A 22,969-nucleotide genomic window follows, 5' to 3' on the forward strand; every position below is an offset into this window, starting at 1 on the left:
TTTGCAAAGGAAAGTAAAGTAGGAAAAAAACATTTTGTGCTGGTTAGCATCACATTTGTGATGTTAACCCAGCACAAAATGTTTGTAAATCTCCCCCTGAATTTGCTAATTTTTCTCAAGAAATCTTTTTACTGATGGTACATCTGCCTCGAGGAGGCATTATTTTTTGTGATACAAATCCCTGTCTACCAATGTTAGTAGACAAAGATTGACATCAAAACCCATGGAATGTCCCCTTGACACAAAGTAGTGCATAATAACACACACAACACATCTTTGTGTTAATTTAGGGCTTCTTTCCAGCATCCTGGAAAGTAAATCCCCATACAGCTCTTTGCACAAGTTTCTGTCACTTTTCGACACTAACCCAGCACACAGTGTTAGTAATTCTATGCACTGTCTTTACCAAGGAAGACAATGGCAGTGAGTGAATTTTTAATTAAACTTGGAATAAATATGATTTCCTTATTGCTCCATACATCTATAGTGGGGGCTTGGGATTTTTTTTTGCTGTTTTATTTTGCACAAACTTGAACCAAGGGTATTGGAGTTACATTTTACAAGGTCACACTAATTTTGTATACAGTAGGCACAGGGAGATAAGTGATTTGCCCATAATCACAGGATGTTGAACTGATGCAGAGACTCAAACCTAGCTCTGTAGCTCTAAAGTCAGCAGCTCTGGCTGTTACGCCACATATTTCCCCCCTGTAAGAAATTGGGTTGATGGTTGAGGGGGGTGAAACCCAGCCTTAGTCAGGGTTAACCATAAAAAGTCACTAAATCAACCTTTGCTTAACACTTAAGTAGCTTGGTACAAAAGCAGTCAGGCTTAATTTAGAGGCAAATTGTGAAGTTTTTTTTGCAGGACTTAAACAGTAAGAAGGTGAAAATACAACACAAGAAAAATCCCACAACAATTTAGGAAACTAAAGTCAATTTCAATAAAGTTTTTGACACCAAAATGACAAAATCCAATCAGTAGAACTGGAGTTATTAATTTTTAAGGTTTTAAAGGATGCCTAGAAAATCAAAGTGCCAACCCCGGGAATCTAGTTGTGCAAGACCAAGGCAAAGTCATATGTTATGGCTAACCACAATGGTGTGCAGTTCGGAAACACAAGGGGAATGGGCTCAGCCTCCACTTAGCTTTGTGCATAGAAAAATTCTAGAGCAAAAATATCTGAGAAGATAAAGTTCAATAGGGCACGGCAGCTGGAGATGTGGTCGTCAGGGAGCTGCTGGATGAAGTCACAGGGTAGATCAGGGAAGATTTTTACATTTGGCCTTAGGGTTGGATTTAGATCTTGGCGGTTTTACTGCCAAGCAGCATCGACGGCGGACCCGAGAAGACTGTCAAGTCGATAGCGTTCCACCCGCCATATTTAGATGTTACAGCTCTGCAAGCGTAGTACGGACAATGGATTTCTGATGGAGGGAGACGGCATTGGGACCCAATGGACTTCAGACAATGGCAGGGGCTATGGAGTAGAGGGAAGTGACACACACACACTGTACCTTAGCCTTAGTGTCCCCTGCACTACACACTACAGAACACACCATCATCCATTACAAATCCAAAGCAACACAAACTGTACATGCCCAAAACACACAGTGCCATACATCCTTGACACAATATACACACACCATTGACATTGCACCCACACATAACAGAACCACAACAACCGCAAAAACTACACACTCAGCTACACAAACATACTGACATAGAAGTAGAACTACACATATCACAACAACTTCCGCCTCACAACAACACTCACCTGAATGTGTCACATGGCAACACAACATACACATCACATGCAAGTTCTACACATTCAGACACAGCCACACCACCCAATCCTGCTCCCTCCACCTCAACCAGCCAATCCACACATACAGACACATACACATGTACTGACTCACATACACAACAGAAAGCACAAACCTATCCATACAGGTCCCCATGAAATGAGAACACATGGACACCATCGTCCAGTGTGAGTGTACAGTCATTGTGCTGCCAGCATTCATTAAGCAATGAATGATGACACCACAATGACAGTTGTGTATGTGTGTGATATGCGTGTTGTACCAGTGTGTCTCCAGCCATGTGTGACACCATAGTGTACGCTACATATGCATGTCACAGTAACTTTAAAAATCATGGCTGCTGTAATGTGGAGTCCCTACGTTTGATTCCAGCAACAGGGGGTCGTGTTTTCTCCATGGGTCTGTGGCAGCAGTGATGGCAGGTGTTGTATAACTTAAGCACTTCTTAAACCCTTTTCTCACAGAAATCTTCCATCACCATGATGGTTTGATGCACCATGTTCTCTTGTGAACAGGTGCCTTTGTGCAGCCCTTTCTACAGGACTAAGAAGCACATGATCACAGCTTGCCGTCCACAGTATAAACTGGCCCTAAAAAGAAAAGAGATCACCGGTCTTAAGTGAGAATGTTTAATAGTGGCTTAAAAAAAAAAAAAAATCCTAATTTGTTTCTGGCAAGCTGCTAATTCTATTAGAACTAGTAATACGGTTTTATCTACTATGAGCAATCCCATTATGACTAAGCAATGAGTTTCAAATTATAAGGGGGTAAATTGTCTTATCACTAGTACTAATGCCTACCCAAATGTTTACAGAAACAGTGTTTTTGGATATAAGCTACATTTCGATTTCCAGGAGGCTATTTAGCTCTTCAACAAAGTCCCTTAGCTCCAGGGCCCAACAAGGTAACAATAGATCTACTTAAATGTGATACAGATTTGTGCCCCACCTCCAAATGTTTTCAATAACATATACAACTCTCAACTACCTGATTCATAGTCATTTTCACAATCATTCCTATATTTAAATAAAAAGGGTAGTAGCATCAGTCTGAAATGTTACAGACTGATCTCCTATTTATTACATGGTCAATGTTAGAAATGGGGTCTTTGGTTGACAGTCAGGTTACCCCCTGTTCAAGCAAGGACCCTCACTCTAGTCAGGGTAAAAGAGAATCACCCTCAGCTAACCCCTGCTTGCCCCCTTGGTAGCTTGGCAGAGCAGTTGGCTTAACTTCAGAGTGCTAGGTGTAAAGTATTGGTACCAACACACACAGTAACTTAATGAAAACACTACAAAATGACACAACACAGGTTTAGACAAATAGGAAATATTTATCTAAACAAAACAAGACCACAGTGACAAAAATCCACCATAAACAGGTCAAGTTATCAATAAAAATGCAAAAAGAGTCTTTAAGTAGTTTTAAACACCCACTAGCGCTGCTAGAGTGAAAATGTACCTGGTGTGCGTCAAAAATAACCCCGCACAGGCGGGTGTGCGTCAAAAATAACTCCGCACGGCGCTACTTGAGTCAAAAATCCAGCCGCACAATGATATGAAAATCCTGCAGCGCAGGTTGTGATCTCCCAGCCTCCGTCAGCGATGCTGCGCATCGTTTCTCCTGCTCCGTGCGTCGATACTTCGGTCGCGTTTCCTGCGAGGGTTGTTTCTCAGCTGCGGAGCCGGCGTCACGCCGTTTTTCGCAGCCGCAGATCAGATTTGCGTCAATCTTTTCCCCGCACGGTGCTCTGTGCGTGGATTTTCTTGTCTTTAGGCTGCCAGCTTCTCCTTTCAGGGTCCCAGGAACTGGATGGGCACCACAGGGCAGAGTAGGAGTCTCTCCAGAGACTCCAGGTGCTGGCAGAAAGAAGTCTTTGCTGTCCCTGAGACTTCAAACAACAGGAGGCAAGCTCTAGATCAAGCCCCTGGAGATTTCTTCTCAAGATGGAAGGCACACAAAGTCCAGTCTTTGCCCTCTTACTCTGGCAGAAGCAGCAACTGCAGGATAGCTCCTCAAAGCACAGTCACAGGCAGGGCAACTCTTCTTCCTCAGCTATTCAGCTCTTCTCCAGGCAGAGGTTCCTCTTGGTTCCAGAAGTGTTTCTAAAGTCTGTGGTTTTGGGTTCCCTTTTTATACCCAATTTCTCCTTTGAAGTAGGCCTACTTCAAAGTAAAGTCTCTTTGGAATATGAAATCCTGACTTGCCCAGGCCAGGCTCCAGACACTCACCAGGGGGTTGGAGACTGCATTGTATGAGGGCAGGCACAGCCCTTTCAGGTGTGAGTGACCACTTCTCCCCTCCCTCCTAGCACAGATGGCTCATCAGGATATGCAGGCTACACCCCAGCTCCCTTTGTGTCACTGTCTAGTGTGAGGTGCAACCAGCCCAACTGTCAAACTGACCCAGACAGGGAATCCACAAACAGGCAGAGTCACAGAAATGGTGTAAGCAAGAAAATGCCCACTTTCTAAAAGTGGCATTTTCAAACACACAATCTTAAAATCAACTTTACTAAAAGATGTAATATTAAATTGTGCGCTCAGAGACCCCAAACTCCACATGTCCATCCGCTCCCAAAGGGAATCTACACTTTAATCAGATTTAAAGGTAGCCCCCATGTTAACCTATGAGAGAGACGGGCCTTGCAACAGTGAAAAACGAATTTAGCAATATTTCACTGTCAGGACATTTAAAACACATTACTAAATGTCCTACCTTAACCATACACTGCACCCTGCCCTTGGGGCTACCTAGGGCCTCCCTTAGGGGTGCCTTACATGTAAGAAAAGGGAAGGTTTAGGCCTGGCAAGTGAGCACACTTGCCAAGTCGAATTTACAGTTAAAACTGCACACACAGACACTGCAATGGCAGGTCTGAGACATGATTACAGAGCTACTTATGTGGGTGGCACAACCAGTGCTGCAGGCCCACTAATAGCATTTGATTTTCAGGCCCAGGCACCTCTAGTGCACTTTACTAGGGACTTACTAGTAAATCAAATATGCCAATCATGGATAAACCAATTACATACAATTTTACACAGAGAGCATATGCACTTTAGCACTGGGTAGCAGTGGTAAAGTGCTCAGAGTTCAAAAGCCAACAGCAACATGTCAGAAAAAATAGGAGGCAGGAGGCAAAAAGATTGGGGATGACCCTGCATAAGCAAAAAAGTCCAACAGTCAATATAATCAGAAGGCTTACTTCAAAGTAAAGTCTTGTTTGAATGTGAAATTCTGCCTTGCCCAGGCCAGGCCCCAGACACTCACCAGGGGGTTGGAGACTGCATTGTGTGAGGACAGGCACAGCCCTTTCAGGTGTGAGTGACCACTCCTCCCCTCCCTCCTAACACAGATGGCTCATCAGGATATGCAGGCTACACCCCAGCTCCCTTTGTGTCACTGTCTAGTGTGAGGTGCAACCAGCCCAACTGTCAAACTGACCCAGACAGGGAATCCACAAACAGGCAGAGTCACAGAAATGGTATAAGCAAGAAAATGCCCACTTTCTAAAAGTGGCATTTTCAAACACACAATCTTAAAATCAACTTTACTAAAAGATGTATTTTTAAATTGTGAGCTCAGAGACCCCAAACTCCACATGTCCATCCGCTCCCAAAGGGAATCTACACTTTAATCAGATTTAAAGGTAGCCCCCATGTTAACCTATGAGAGAGACAGGCCTTGCAACAGTGAAAAACGAATTTAGCAATATTTCACTGTCAGGACATATAAAACACATTACTAAATGTCCTACCTTAACCATACACTGCACCCTGCCCTTGGGGCTACCTAGGGCCTCCATTAGGGGTGCCTTACATGTAAGAAAAGGGAAGGTTTAGGCCTGGCAAGTGGGCACACTTGCCAAGTCGAATTTACAGTTAAAACTGCACACACAGACACTGCAATGGCAGGTCTGAGACATGGTTACAGAGCTACTTATGTGGGTGGCACAACCAGTTCTGCAGGCCCACTAATAGCATTTGATTTTCAGGCCCTGGCACCTCTAGTGCACTTTACTAGGGACTTACTAGTAAATCAAATATGCCAATCATGGATAAACCAATTACATACAATTTTACACAGAGAGCATATGCACTTTAGCACTGGGTAGCAGTGGTAAAGTGCTCAGAGTTCAAAAGCCAACAGCAACATGGCAGAAAAAATAGGAGGCAGGAGGCAAAAAGATTGGGGATGACCCTGCATAAGCAAAAAAGTCCAACAGTCAATATAATCAGAAGAGTTGTTTTTAATTCCAAGAGTGGGAAAACAAGAACAACATTCTAAGTCCATGACAGTATGGATTCAAAGAATGGCTATATACTTTGGAGCAGTATTTAAATCTTCATTTGTTAATCAGTGAATATGCCATAGCAAATGAGGATGCACCCTGTACAACAAAGCCTTTACCAAGCAATGTAATTTCAACACTGGTATTAGTGGCTTTACCATGCATGCCTTAATTCCACTTACTGTTGCAGACAATTTTGAGATGGGTCTCTGATGCGTAAGAGTAGATATTTACATCCAATATCCAAAGCATCTCTTGGTAGTTGTTAGAAATTGGTTTGTTGGTTGACTGGGGCATGAGCCCTGATCAAGCAGCAACCACAATCCTGGTCAGGGTAAGTGGCAAGTAAACCCTAAATTAAACTTTAAAGAATAAACTGTAAAATAGCGCTTAGAAGCAAGAAGCGGCAACCAGGGATATATGCTCTTGCCTGACTGGGGACAAAGTCACAAGCTCAGGCCGACCAGGATAGAGTAGGGGCCTTCCACAGGGACCCAGTCAGACCCGGTTAACAAAGTACCATAAATCCTGGTTGTAGAGCGTTGCGTTGGTTCCAAACCTTGCAAGAAAGGTGAAACATCAGTTCCTCTCCAAGCAGCAGCGGCGATGCAATACTTCATTGATTTCAAGGATCCAGGCGCTGGTGCTTGCAATATGAAGACCGGTGTCGAGGATGTGTCGTATAGTCAATGCGATGCATTGGTTATGAGTTCTTTGCTTCTGTTTTTTGCATAATCCATGCGTCACTCTAAGCCTGCAAGGTTAATGTTTTAACTTATACTGGGAGCTCCCTTTTGTCTAGACAAAGCTAAACCTCTCTAAAGCTTTAATGGTAGTGAAACACGTGTCAGGTGTTGCTTTTAATCAATTCAGATTGGCTCAGATGCTATTTTACCAGTCCAAAGCGGTAGTACTGTGCCTGGAGTGGTAAAAGGCTTTTTTCATTTTACAGCTCATAGCACTGTGCTAATCCTATGCTTAAAGACTTTGCTGTATAAATGGCAAAATATTTTATCCATTTCTAGTACGACATGGATGGCATTATGCTAATCCTATGCTTAAAAACCTTGCTAGAAAAACAGACACAGGAGGCGAGCAATTTTAGAGTGTTGCTTGTGTGGTAGGGTGCTCTATAAAGGAGCTGCTCTCCATCTAAACCTGGGAACTACCCGGAGTTCTCTTCTTCTCTTTTGCATAATGTATACAACACACTAAGCCTACAGGGGCACCTCTCAGAAACACTCACACACACATGCAGGCCAACACACACAGACACACACACACACACACAGATTCCTTGAGATATGCAGTAATCAGGTGGTGTTGTCCGTGATGTTCAGTCCATCTGGAGAAATGATTTTAAAAGGTACATCCAGATTTTTTTCTGGAATCCAGTAGTTTTGCTTTTAAGGCATGTTTCACAGGGAAAATATTCAAATCAGATAGCAAATGGTCCACCATGTCAAAATTATTGGCTACAGGCTGGTCAAGTTTCTTAATAATTATTGCTGAGTTTTGATTCCTGAATCGTGTACAGAGCCCATTCACTGTTTGGCCTGTGGATTATTATCTGTTTTACAACTTTGGAATTGGCTTTGAATCAGATTAATAATGGATGTTAAGTGTCATGTATGGTGCTGTCATATTCCATATGTTCTTCTCATAACAGAACTAGTTAATGATGATGATTGTAAAAGGCATTCATATGTGATGCACCTTTTAGAACCATAGCACTGGACCACTGCACTTGTTACAGCTTGCTTGAGTTCAGCTCTCACAATAAGAGCATTGACTGGTTGTAATGTTTCACAGGTGGATACTAACAGAAATGTTTTATGTATTCTAGTTTTGCCGTTAGGAGGTGATGGAAGATAGTCAACTACAAATGGGTTTGTCACTTTTGTTCCTGCTGCTCATATTCCAAATAAATGCTTTCCTGAGTAACTGCAATGACTTGTAAATTTGTTTCTATATGACATGCAGAGGATAGCCTCATATTTGAAATAATCTAGCAAGCTCCCATAGATGTTATTTACAAGTGTCCTCATTGCTGCAGATGTTTCTTATTCTGAGTGCTTGGCTGTAGATGATGCTGAGTTTAGTGTGCTGTGGGTAACAGAAGTCCAGTTTAGCTATAAATGAAGAACTGCAGCTTATGGTCAGTTACAATTTTCTGTTCATAAATGGTGAGTAGCACCTCCAGTGAGTAGCACCTCCCGAAAAGTGAGCAGGTGCTTCTGATTAGTATTGCTGTGGGTGAATTTGTTGGTAGGCTGGATACTGCTGATATAAGCTGTAAATGTTTGTAATTTTCTACTTCTTGTATTATGATAAATATGTAATTGTTGGAAATTGGGTTTCTCGTTGACAGAGTGCACCCCTTTCAAGCAGGAACCATAATCCTAGTCACAAACACACCCTAAATTAACCTGTGTTCACTCTCTGGTAGTATGGTACAGAGCAGTCAGGCTTAACTAAAGAGGCAATGTGTAAAGTATTTGAGCAACACTTCAAACAGTAAAACTGTGAAAACCCCAGACAACAAGATTCAACACCAGGTTAGAACCATTAGAAACATATAACTTAATTTAATAAATTAAAAAAGGCCAAAGTGACAAAAATCCAATAAGTAGAACTTGAGATATAGTTTTTTTAAGAATAAACTGTCGAAAAGTACCCAGAAGCAAAAGGCCCCTAAAGGGGCTATCTGGTCATGTCGGACTGGGGCAAATCCAAAAGTTCAGGACAACCATGATGGAGTGCAGGCCTGATACAGGAACCCAGAGAAGCCCACTAAAAACAAAAGTACCTTAATCCTGGGTCTGTCGGCATTGAAGATGCAGGGGGCAGCAGAAGCAATGCATTTGTGTTGATCCCCGCAGTGGAGGAGATGCGTCGATTTTCCCCACGCAGTTGGCGAGATGTGTTGAAGTTCCCCACAAAGCAGGGCTCATGTGTCAGAACCGAGATGCAAGTGATGGCTTTGTAGATGCTGAGATGATGCGCTGATCCGATGAGCGCAGTGGGTGCAATGCAGAGTTTGGCATCATCGTCGAGATTGTCATCAATGGGGAAGCAGAGGTCTTGTGCCGAAGGAAATGTCACAGAGCTGGTTACAAAAGCGATGTACCAGTTTTAACCATGCAATGGCAGAGCTGAGCCAGTTCTGTCCATGCAACGGTGAAGATGCAGTGAGTCTGCTGGATTAAGCATCTTAGGCTTCACTTCCAAGGGTCAAGGAATGGAGTGGCACCACGTGGCAGACTCACAGATGGCAGAGTCCATGTGCAGCAGTGGGTTGGTTGGAAGTTTTTTTTGTCCCTGGGACTTCGGATTAGGAGATCAATCGACTGGTCCTTGGAGTTACTTTAGGTTCAAGTAATGCAGATCCTGTCCCCCTCACCCAGGCAGGGGAACAGCAGGCAGGAGGGCAGCACAACAAAGCAGGATTCCAGAAAAGCAGCAGTCCAGCAAACTGGCAGTCCTTTCGCAGCACAGCAGTCCTTCTTCCTGCCAGTTTAGTCACATGTCCATAAGTGTACTGAGTTGATGGTGTCAGAGGTCCAGTACATATTGGCCTTTGAAGTGGAGGAGACTTCAAAGACAGACCATTGAAGTGCACAGAGATCCTGCCCTACCTGACCTGGCTCCAGAATCCTACATGGACTTATGCAGCCCTTTGCGTGTGGACAGGACACAGCCTATTCAGGTGTAAGTGAGGCTGTGGCCAGCTCCTCCCTCCCATCCTGTCATGATGGTCCCTCAAGGCCCATCAACTCCTACTTTAGCTTGCATTGTGTGTGGCTGTCTAGGGAGAATACACAAAACCCAGATGTCACCCACACCAGACAAGTGATTAGAGATAGACAGAAAGCACCAAAAGTAAGAAATGCCAACTTTCTAAATGTGACATTTTCAGAATTGCAATTTAAAATTCGATTTAACCATGAGTTCTGATTTTAAATTATGATTCCAGAGACACCAAGGGTCTGATTTATGAAACGTTAGCGCTATATATATATATATATATATATATATATATATATATACATATCCAAAAATGATATTTTGTAAGTTTGTGTCGCTTTTGCGTCAAAAAAAGACGTAAAGGCGGTGCTAACTTTTCATAAACGAGGCCCCAGACTCGAAAGGTTTTCCTCTTCCAGATTGCAAATGACTCTTATAAGATGTAATATTGCAAACCGAGTGTTATCCTATGGGAGAAATGGGCAGCGCTATAGTGAAAAACAACTTTGGGAGTTTTTCACCACCAGGACATGTAAAGCTTAAAAGTACATGCCCTGCTTTTCAAATGCATTTTACATTGTGCCTTCTGGGATGTCCAGGGCCTATCCCAGGGGTGAATTATATGTATTAAAAGGAAGTTATGGGCCTGGCAGAAGGTTTATTGTGCCAGGCCGACATTTCAGTGTAAACCTGCACACACAGGCTCTGCAATGGCAGGCCTAAGACATGGTTAAAGGGCTACATAAGTGGGTGGCACAATCAGTGCTACAGACCCACACGTCCCCAAGTAGTATTTCATTTAAAGGCCCTGGGCAGCTGTAGTGCCCTTTACTAGGGATGTATAGGTAAACTAAATATGCCAAATGGGGATATACCCATATTACCATTGTTGGACTTTTTTGCTTATGCAGGGTCATCCCCAATCTTTTTGCCTCCTGCCTCCTATTTTTTCTGACGTGTTGCTGTTGGTTTTTTAACTCTGAGCACTTTACCACTGGTAACCAGTGCTAAAGTGCATATGCTCTCTCTGTAAATTGTATTGTTGATTGGTTTATCCATGATTGACATATTTGATTTACTATTAAGTCCCTAGTAAAGTGCACTAGAGGTGCCAGGGCCTGTAAATCAAATGCTATTAGTGGGCCTGCAGCACTGGTTGTGCCACCCACATAAGTAGCTCTGTAATCATGTCTCAGACCTGCCATTGCAGTGTCTGTGTGTGCAGTTTTAACTGTAAATTCGACTTGGCAAGTGTACCCACTTGCCAGGCCTAAACCTTCCCTTTTCTTACATGTAAGGCACCCCTAAGGTAGGCCCTAGGTAGGCCCAAAGGCAGGGTGCAGTGTATGGTTAAGATACGACATATAGGGGGTCATTCCAAGTCTGCCGCCCGCCAGGCGGGAACCGCCATTTGTCCGCCATGCGGCCAAAATAGCGCTGCCGGCATTCCAACCTTCCCGCTGGGCCGGCCGGCGCTAACCATGTTAGCGCCCACCGGCCCAGCGGGAAGGAGTCCTGCAACACAGAAGCCGGCTCCGAATGGAGCCGGCGGTGTTGCGGGCGTGCGACGGGTGCCGTTGCACCCGTCGCGCTTTTCACTGTCTGCTAGGCAGACAGTGAAAAGCTTCATGGGTCCCTGTTGGGGGGCCCCAGGACACCCGTTACCGCCAGCCTCTTCCTGGCGGTGAAAACCGCCAGAAACAGGCTGGCGGTAAGGGGGTCAGAATCCCCATGGCAGTGCTGCTTGCAGCGCTGCCATGGCGGATTCGCCCAGCCGGGGCAAAAACGGCGGGAAACCGCTGGCCCCGGTTTTCTGACCGCGGCTTTACTGCCGCGGTCAGAATGGGCTTGGAAGCACCGCCAGCCTGTTGGCGGTGCTTCCGTCATTCGCGACCCTGGCGGTCAGAATGACCCCCATAGTAATGTGTTTTATAAGTCCTGACAGTGAAATATTGCTAAATTCGTTGTTCACTGTTGCAAGGCCTGTCCCTCTCATAGGTTAACATGAGGGCTACCTTTAAATCTGATTAAAGAGTAGATTCCCTTTGGGAGCAGATGGACATGTGGAATTTGGGGTCTCTGAGCTCACAATTTAAAAATACATCTTTTAGTAAAGTTGATTTTAAGATTGTGGAGGTGATTCTGACCCTGGCGGTCACGGACCGCCGGGGCCAGGGTCGGCGGGAGCACCGCCAACAGGCTGGCGGTGCCTCGCAGGGCATTCTGACCGCGGCGGTTTGGCCGCGGTCAGAAAGGGAAAACCGGCGGTCTCCCGCCGGTTTTCCGCTGCCCTATTGAATCCTCCATGGCGGCGCAGCTTGCTGCGCCGCCATGGGGATTCTGACACCCCATACCGCCATCCTGTTCCTGGCGGTTCTCCCGCCAGGAACAGGATGGCGGTATGGGGTGTCGCGGGGCCCCTGGGGGCCCCTGCAGTGCCCATGCCAATGGCATGGGCACTGCAGGGGCCCCCGTAAGAGGGCCCCAAAAAGAATTTCAGTGTCTGCTTTGCAGACACTGAAATTCGCGACGGGTGCAACTGCACCCGTCGCACCTTCCCACTCCGCCGGCTCAATTCGGAGCCGGCGTCCTCGTGGGAAGGGTTTTTTGCACTGGGCTGACGGGCGGCCTTTTGGCGGTCGCCCGCCAGCCCAGTGCAAAAGCCAAAATACCCTCAGCGGTCTTTCGACCGCGGAGCGGTATTTTGGAGGGGGGAAGTCTGGCGGGCGGCCTCCGCCGCCCGCCAGACTCAGAATGACCCCCTGTGTGTTTGAAAATGCCACTTTTAGAAAGTGAACATTTTCTTGCTTATACCATTTCTGTGACTCTGCCTGTTTGTGGATTCCCTGTCTGGGTCAGTTTGACAGTTGGGCTGGTTGCACCTCACACTAGACAGTGACACAAAGGGAGCTGTGGTGTAGTCTGCATTTCCTGATGAGCCATCTGTGTTAGGGGGGAGGGGAGGAGTGGTCACTCACACCTGAAAGGGCTATGCCTGTCCTCACACAATGCAGTCTCCAACCCCCTGGTGAGTGTCTGGGGCATGGCCTGGGCAAGGCAGAATTTCACATTCAAACAAGACTTTACTTTGAAGTAGGCCTACTTCAAAGGAGAAATTGGGTATAAGAAGGTCACCCAAAACCACAGACTTTAGAACACTTCTGGAAAGAAAAGGAGCATCTGCCTGGAGAAGAGCTGAAGAGCTGAGGAAGAAGAGCTGCCCTGCCTGTAACTGTGCTTTGTGGAGCTATCCTGCAGTTGCTACTTCTGGCAGAGTAAGAGGGCAAAGGCGGGCCTTTGTGTGCCTTCCATCTTGAGAAGAAATCTCCAAGGGCTCGATTTAGAGCTTGCCTCCTGTTGTTTGAAGTCTCAGGGACAGCAAAGACTTCTCTCGGCCAGCACCTGGAGTCTCTGGAGAGACTCCTACTCTGCCCTGACAAGTGGTGCCCTATCCAGACCCTGGGCCCTTGAAAGCAAAAGCTGGTGAAAATTCAAGGAAATCAACTTCGGACGACTCTGGACCGACGCCGCTGCTGAATCCAGTGATGCCACCTGCAACCGACTCTGTGATCTTCGCTGGAACGCGACGACCTTTGCAGGCCCGACACCGCTGCAGCCCCTCCAAAGTCTGCGACTCCGTGGAAGTCGCAGCACCACGTTGTGACCGATGCAGCATGAAGTGCATGGATTCAACGTTTCGAAAAGATGCCGCGATCCCCGACTTCGCGCATCAGCTTGTTTTCATTCTTCACCAAGGTACTGTACCTGGGGTTCTGCGTGACTCCGCAGCCGGCGCCATTGGTGTTGGATTGTTGGGAACAACTCCATCACGATGCCGTGTTCACACCTCATCTAAGCATTTTGGGGCATATTTATACTCTGTTTGTGCCGAATGTGCGTCAAAAAATTTAACGCGCATTCGGCGCAAACCGTGCACCATATTTAAACTTTGCCACCCGTGGACATCAAAATTCCTCTGTGTGCGTCATTTTTTGGAAGCAGGAAACTGCCTTGCGTTAATGACATGCAAGGTAGGCGTTCCCGCCCAAAAAATGACTTTAAGGCCTGTGCGCCTTATTTATACTCCAGCATCATTTTGAAGCACAGAAGGGGGCGGACCTTAAAAAACGGCGAACAGCCTGATGTGCGCCGTTTTTTAATGCCTGGGTCAGGGCAGGCGTTAAGGGAACTGTGGGCTCACTTCCATGGTCTCTGACCATGGAAGGAGTTCAGAGGTGCCCTTTACTGCCCCCAGGGACACCCCCTGCCAACCTCGCCCACCCCTGGAGGACACCTATGGATGGGGGGACCCATCCCAGGTAAGTACAGGTAAGTTGAGGTAAGTGTTTATTTTTCTTTTTTAAACTGGCATGTAGGGGGGCCTAATTTGGGCCCCCCTACATGCCACTGTGCTCAATGGCCATGCCCAGGGGACAGAAGTCCCCTGGACATGGCCTTTGGGCAAGGGGGCATAACTCCTGTCTTTGCTAAGACAGGAGTCATTTCAATGGGGGTTGTGCGTCAAAAAATGGCGCAAGTCCGGTTTGAGGCATGATTTTTGCCTCAAACCTGACTTGCACCATTTTTTGACGCACAACACCCATTTTCCCCTACGGCGGCGCTGCCTGGTTTGAGTCATTTTTTTTTTTACTCTGACCAGTCCACAGTGCCGGCTAACATCATTCCTTAAATAAGGGGCCCGCATGGCGCGTAGGAATGGCGTTAGCCGGCAGTAAAATTTATGACACAAACCAGCGCCGGTGCTGGTTTGCGTCAAAAAGTATAAATATGGGCCTTTGTGTTTCTAAGCGCTATTTTTGAATTTACTCTTTAAAAATTAATAACTTGACTTGTGTATTGTGGATTTTTGTCGTTTTGGTCTTGTTTTGTTTAGATAAATATTTTCTATTTTTCTAAACTGGTGTTGTGTCATTCTGTAGTGTTTTCATTGAGTTACTGTGTGTGTTGGTACAAATACTTTACACTTATCACTCTGAAGTTAATCCTACTGCTCTGCCAAGCTACCAAGGGGCAAAGCAGGGGATAGCTGAGGGTGATTCTCTTTTACCCTGACTAGAGTGACGGTCCTTGCTTGAACAGGGGTAACCTGACTGTCAACCAAAGACCCCATTTCTAACAACCATGTTTTAAGGAAAGAGCACAAGCACTTGAGCACTGGTTAGCAGTAGTAAAGGGCACAGAGTCCTAAAGCAAACAAGAACAAATCCAGTAAAATAGGAGGAGGAAGGCAAAAGACTTGGGGAAGACCCTGCAGAAAGAGTATTTTTTCAACAGTCATCAACAAATCTTTGCAAGTATATGGTCTTCTAGTTTGCCTATTCGATACGCACATAGGATGGAGCCATCTAAAAAGTCTCTTGTATCTGCAGATACTGTTTACCATTGCCGGTAAAATTGCTAGGTTGAAAGACAACTCTTGCAAAGTTGGTAAGCACTTTGGTTGGTGCCTTTTTCACAGTTTTGTTTAATTAGATCTTCAGTTCATGCCATAAGACCATCCAAATGTGGTATGTTGGTGTACAATGATGTAACTTCAAATGAAGACTGAAGAGTGTCATCATAAAATATGCAGGTTTGGTTTAACTTTTAAATTATCTGAAGGAGGTGACTGGTCTGCTTAACACATGCTGAAAGTTCCTGGATAATGGACTGGGGTGCAGGTAAACAAATAAAGATTGTCGCTTAGTGGCATTATCATTGCCAGAGATGATGGGGTGGCCAGGATTGCTCATTTTGTGAATGTTAGGAAGCATATAAATCCTCCCATGTCTAGAAGGAAGTACATCAGCTGTTGTTTCATCAGTGAGATTTAAGCTCTTGTACTTTACTACCATATTCTTAATTTGTTTGTTCAGGTGTTCAGTGGGGTCTGTTTCTTAAGGCTTGTAAGTGTTTGTATCCATTTGCTGTCTCATTCGCTTCTTAATATAATCACTTACTTTCATGGCAATCACCACACCACCTTTGTCAGCTGGTTTTATAATGACATCCATCCTATGCTGAAGGTAAGGGGAGAGCTTTTCTCTCTTGTCTGGTAATGTTACGAAAAATCATTTTATATGTTGATTCCTTGATGAGTTTATTGATGGATAAAATATATGTATCAAGAACAGGATTTATACCACATTGGGGAGCCCATGATTTGAGATAGCTGAACTTCTTAAACAGATCTGGAAGGTAGATGGCAGATCAACATCAAAATTACTGTTTCATTATTCTGCAAATCTGCATCTTCCCTCAAAAGGCTTTTAGGTCTCTCATCATGTTGGCAGTATTATGGTACTTAGGAACAGGGCAGAATTGGAGGCATTTCCTCAAGAGGTTTATATCACCTGATGATAGGAGGCCTCCTGTTAAGTCAATCACTGTCAATGATGTCTGGAAGGGTTTTAGCTGACTGATGCGATGCAGTCATCTTTCTATTATAACCTTTTTATACTGTTTACTCACAAGATTTATACTGACAAGCGAATCTTCAAATATAGAATGATTTATGAAGTGGTGAGGCTTTTTAGCTTTGCAGATTTAACTTTAAAAGCATACTTGACAGTCATCTCTTTTACTTCTACAATTTTCTGTAGTATGTGTACCATTTCAGAGTCACTTTTTGTGTTCTCTAAAAGTTCCAGTTCTTTTAGTAGCTTGGTTTTAAGCATCTGCATTACTTTAACAGATGCTGATAGTAGTGCTATTGATGAGGTATGCAGTAAAATATTCCACAAAACACACAATTCATAGTTATTTCTAATGGTTGCTGAGCGGTATTTTTCAACCCCATGGGGCAGATGTTAAGCTTCTACAGATTGATAAATGTGCTATTGTAAACTGGCACCTACTGATTTTTTCCTGGATGAACACTGCATATATGGTGATTGCTTCAGGGTTGAGTGTCAGACTGAAAGAGGATACAGGTTTGTAATCCCAAAAACAGAACTTTTTGAGGATGAAGGATCACAAGAAAAGTGACTATAAATATAACTAGAACTTGTATCCTCCCCATGCACTGCTAATTAGTAGGGTTTAACTTAACTTATATATACTTACAATGTGTGGTAAAGGCATTCGTAGTAAAGGAATCTGAGTTATAAAGACTTCATTGATGAGGCACATGTGGTAAAAGCATGTGTTTTAATGGCATACATTCACCTTCGTGGAATTATCTAGTGCATTTACCAGGGTTCATGGCACACAACTCTGGCTTCCGTTATAAGACAAAGGACTTGGGGGGTCATTTCAACCTCAGCAGTCTTTTCACACACAAGACCGCTGAGGGACCGCCGTGCTGAAGACCGCCAGTGCTAGCGGTTTTCCGCTCGGCAAATTATGACTGCTGGCAGCCCTCCGTCCTTTTCCGGACAGAGAGCCGCCAGCAGCCATACTGGTGGTCGGTGGGGAAATGGAGGTTGCTCCACCTCCACCACCCCGTCAACAGAACACCGCTCACCGAATCACGTTACATGATTCGGCGTGGCGGTGTTCTGTTGACGAGGTGCTGGTGGCAGAGCAGCCCCCATGGATCCCGTCCCCTCCCGGAGGATCAACGGACCAGGTAAGTTGATCGTCCGTTAGGGGAGGGGGGTGGGGGGGCGTTATATGTTGTGTGCGTGCATAGGGGTGTGCGTATGAGTATGAAGAGGGGGTGTGTGAGTGCGTGTATGCATGCGGGGGTGTAGTGTGTTTGGAAATGTGTGCATGTCTGCCTGTATGTATGTCTGTATGGATGTGTGCGTGTATATCTGAATGTGGGTGTGTATGACTGTGTGTGTCTGTTGGCATGTTTGTTCGTGTGTGCGGGTATGTGTGTTGGTGATGTCTGCATGCGTGTCGGGTGTGTGTCTGTATTGTGATGTCGGGGGTCAGGTGAGGAGGGGGGTCCTGCCACCTTTGGGGGGTGGCAGGGGGTGGGGAGTGTAGGGGAAGGACTTGGGGTGGGGGAGACCCCTATCAGTGCCAGGGAAGGATTTCCCTGGCACTGATAGTGCTTACCGCCATGGATTTCATGGCCGTGCCCAACCCCATGAAATCCATGGCGGTCAGCCGGGTCATGACCCAGGTCTCCAGCCCAGCGGTCGTCTCCGCCATGGCAGTCGGTTCGGAGAAGTGGCGGATGACCATGGCGGTAACCGCCATGATCATAATTCCAATTTTTTTACCGCCAGCCTGTTGACGGTAAGACCGCCACTTCTCCGCCAACCGCAAGGGTTGTAATGAGGGCCTTGGTGTTCCATTGGTTAATTGTCTATCTAACTTACATATGAAACTCAGCTCTAAGGTTAAATTTAGGCCCCAGGGTAAAAAAATGAAACTCTTCAATTAAATTAGAGCAAGGGTTCACCAAAGATGCACTCTTCATCCACTTTTATTCATTTTATATATAAATAAACTTCATTCAAAATTGTTTTTTGGTTATTAAATGCTTAGATGTGTGTGTGGCCAGTACAAAATCAGTGTGTTATTATATGTTGATGGTGTGATTCTTTTGGTGTTTCCCAAAGGGTTTGAGCAATCTAGAAGTTGCTTTTACTGACTTTATGTAGGATTTAGATCGCAAAACTAATCATTCAAAGTCTCATATAATGTCCAGTGGCCTGAGTAAGTCAAATATGCTATTGGCCATAATAAGCTTGAGAATGTAGCAAATGTTTCTTATTTGCAGGTAGTTTTTATTTGTCTTTTCTGAAGGGGGTCAATATTATGAGCAAGCAATGGGGACTTTGTTCAATTTAACACCCTTTCATGGTGGTAAGCTTATTACCTCCAGGATAGAAATTTACAATACCAATGCATCTCTATTATGACTTTTAGAGCTGGAGTCCAGGGCAATGGTAAACCATGCACCTTCCAGGAAGAGGAGAATCGTTTTTGTCATCATCTCTTTTCTAATCCTCCATGTAGCTCACATTACATTTGTTGTGAGCTATCATTAAGCTTCGTCCCTAATGCCATGGATATCTAGCTGGGTAAATTCCCATGCTTCACTAATTAAATTAGTAGAGATTGTTTATCATGTGACAGTGGGTTACAAATCCCCTGGTTGCGGGATGCTACACAAGCATTAGACTGTTTGGGCAGACCCTCTCTATTTGACAACCCATCTTTGCAGGGTCGGGCTGATCTATAGAGCAATCGGACAGAACCTGATGGGCTGCTCTGATAGATTATTATGTGGGATGATTTTTATGGCTCTTTCTGGGCCTGTTGTATGGTCCTCTGGCTGTTTGTTTTTGGTTAAGTTCACTCATATTAAAACAAACATTGCCTGCAACAGCGTTTCTTCACAAGTTCAAAACTGGCCCAATTTGCAAACATGGGCCACTTTTTTAGCTATCTAATTGAATAATACAGACTTTTATTTTGGTGCCTGGCTCTATTTTCTGTCCCAGTCTGATTCTGCTTATTTGGCTTCTAAAGAAGACAGGACCTGAGTAAAGCAAACATTTTTGGAAAACAGACATATTTCCAGGAAAGTTCTGAACAATCTAAGCTGTCATTGGGACAGTTTGCAGTTGTGCAAACTACTGCTGGTTTAGAGTCCTATTTGTAATTAGTATCTGGACATTGGGAAAGGGCCCTGCTGTTTATGTTCAGATCTAGCAGTTCAAATTTGGGAGCCTGTCCCTGAAACGCTACCTCGAATCAGTCACACATGCACACTATGTTTTTTTGTAAATGTTATAATGTTTTCTCTAGATGTTTTTTAATGCCATTGTTAAGAAACTAACAGTTTCATAATTGTAGCACAGAGTTGTGTTTATTACAAATTTCGAAGGATGATGCTGTATTACGGTTGGTTCTTTTTAAAAATCTATTGTACATTGTTGAAATTCAATCCTTTTTTAATAGCTGATATATTTTTTTAATGACTGTACTTTTATGAGTAGCTAATTTTTGAAGTAAAGTGATCGAGGTACTATTTTGTTTTTTTTAACTTCTAGAACTCTGCAAACAGAAGGTTTCTGACAAAAAAATTGCAAAGTTTTTTTTTCAGAGCTAACCTTCTTTTATTTTGCCAAGTCGTGTTCCCTCACTTTCTGCTCATGTTTTCTTTAGTTTTTGCTCGTGGACACTCTTCTCAAAAGATGGCATATATCTTGTTTGAAATATTGCAAAGCGACATTGCTTCTTTAATATGTGGAATTTCTGAAATTATGCATTAACACATGATCATGTAGTACACCCCAATCTGCCCCACTACAATCCATCTCACACAAAGCCACCCCACTCCAATCCAACCTACCCCACTTTAACCTTCCATACCCACCCCAATCTAATCTCCCCTACACTAATCTAAAAAAATCTGCAACACTCCAAAACAATCTGCCACACTCCAATCAAAAACAGTCTGCCACACTCCAATCTGCCGTACTCCAATCCAAAACAAAAGGGCCCACTCCAATCCAAAACAATAAGCCCCATCTACCCCACTCCAATTTGCCCCACTGCAATTCAAAACAATCTGCCCCACTCCAATCCAAAACAATCTGCCCTACTCCAGACCACCTCATTCCAATCTGTCCCACTTTAATGCAAAACAATCTGTTCCACTCAAATCCACCCCACTCCAATCCATAACAATCTGCCCCATTCCAATCTGTCCTACTCCAGTCTGTCCCGCTCAAATCCAAAACAATATGCCTCACTCCAATCCAATCCACCTCACCCCAGTCTAATCCACCTCGCCCCAATCCATCTCACCCCAATCCAATATAAACCACTCATCCCAGTTCACCTCACCCAAATATGCCACACTCCCATCCACCCCACTCAATCTGCCCCACAGAAATCCAAAACAATCTGCTCCACTCCAATCCAAAACTATCTGCCCTACTCCAGTCCAACTCACTGTAATCTGCCCCACTTTAATCCAAAATAATCTGCACCACACTCCCATCTGCCCCACTCCAATCCAAAACAATCTGTCCCACTCCAGTCCATCCTACTCCAGTCTGCCCCAATCCAGTAAAAAACAATCTGCCCCACGCCAATCCAAAACAAAACGCTCCACTCCAATCCAATCCACCTCACTCCAATCCAATCCACCTCACCCCAATCAAATCCACCACACTCCATCCCAATTCACTTCACCCCAATCCACCCCACTCCAATCTGCCCCACTCCAATCCAAAACAATCTGCCCCACTCCAGTGTGCCCCACTCCTATCCTAAATAATCTGCACCACTCCAATCGGCCACACTCTGATCAAAAACAATCTGACTCGGCATAGCTACCCCACTCCAATCCTAAACAACCTGCCACCCTCTATCCATTTCAATCTTCCCCACTCCAATCTGCCCCACTCCAACCTGCCTCATTCCACCCTACCCCACTCCAATCCCAAACAACCCACCCTAATCCAAAACAATCTTCCCCACTCCAATCCACCTCAACCCAATCCAGCACACATCACCCATTCCCAATTCACTCCATTCCAATCCACCACAATCCACCCACTACAATCCAGTCCACCCTACACCAATCCAATCCAGCCAAATCCAATCCACCCCACCCCACCCCATTCCACTCCAGTCCAATCCACCCCTCAGTCCAACCCACCCCACCCCACTCTAGTCCAACCTACCCTACTCCAATCCAACCTACCCCACTACAATCAAGTCCACCGCTACCCAATCTATCCCACTCCAATTCAATTCACTTTAGTCCACCCCAATACAGTCTAATCCAGTGCACATTAATCCACCTTACTCAGTCCAATCCACCCCACTCCAAACCACCTTAATCTATCCCACTTCCATCCAGTCCACCCCTTTCCAATCAATCCATCCTAGTCCAATCCAGTCCACCTCACATCACACCAATCCAGTCTTTCCCGCTCCAATCCACCACAATCCAGTCAAATCCACCCCACCCTACTGCAATCCATCCCACCCCACCTCAAACCAATCCTCCCCACTCAACTCAATCAACCCCAGTCAATCCAATTCATCTCACCCCACTCCAGTCCACCCCACTCCGGTCCACCCCACTCCAATCCAATTCACTCTACGCAAATCCATTCCACCTCCCCTCAAGGCAATCCACCCTAATCCAACGTACGCCACCCCATTCTAATCCAATCCACCCTTCTAGTCAATCCCACCTCAATCCACCCCACTCCATTTCGATCCACTCCAATCCACCCACTGTACTCCACCCCACTCTTCCCTAATCCACCCCACCCCAGTTCAGTGCACTGCACTCCAATCCAATCCATCCAGCCTACCTTGCTCCAATATACCCCAATCCAATCCACCCCACCCCATACCAGTTCTGTCCATCTCCATGCACTCCAATCCAATCCATCAACCCAACTGCAATCTAATCCACCACACCTCAATGCAATCCACACCCTTCCAATCCACTCTAATATACCCCAATCAAATCCATTCCAACACACTCCAATCCAATCCATCTCACTGCATCTCACTACACCCTACTCCAATCCACCCCACTCCAATCCACCCCACTCACCCCATTCCAATCCACCCCACTCACTCAATCCACCAGACTGTACTCCAATCCACCCACTCTATCCAAATCAATTCACTTCACCCCATCCCAGTTCAGTCCACCCAATCCAATCCATCCAGCTCACCACAATCCTATCCATCCAGCCCACTCCACTCTAGTCCTACCCACCCCACTCCAGTCCAGTCCACCCCATTCCATTCCAGTCCAATCCACCTTGCTCCAGTGGATGCAATCCACTCCAATCCAAACCACACCACTCCAGTGCAATCTAATCCACCCCAATCCAATCCACCCCACCCCAGCCCTATCACTCCAATCCAAACCACCCACCCCTATCCAATCTAATCCACCCCACTCCAATCCACCCCAATCCCATCCACCTCCAATCTACCCCACTCCGATCCAATCCACACCACTCCAATCCACCCCACGTAGGCCAGCACAGACTACCCCAACCCAATCCACCACAGTCTACTCCAATCTACCCCACTACCTCCATCCTCTCCAACCCGCTCCACTCCACAACACTCTCTACCACTGAAACACTGAACTCTGCACCCCTCTACGTAACTCTACCACAACCTACTGCACCTGCTCCACTCTATGACGCT

Source organism: Pleurodeles waltl, chromosome 4_1 (assembly GCF_031143425.1).
Source record: "Pleurodeles waltl isolate 20211129_DDA chromosome 4_1, aPleWal1.hap1.20221129, whole genome shotgun sequence".
In the NCBI taxonomy this organism is placed as follows: domain Eukaryota; kingdom Metazoa; phylum Chordata; class Amphibia; order Caudata; family Salamandridae; genus Pleurodeles; species Pleurodeles waltl.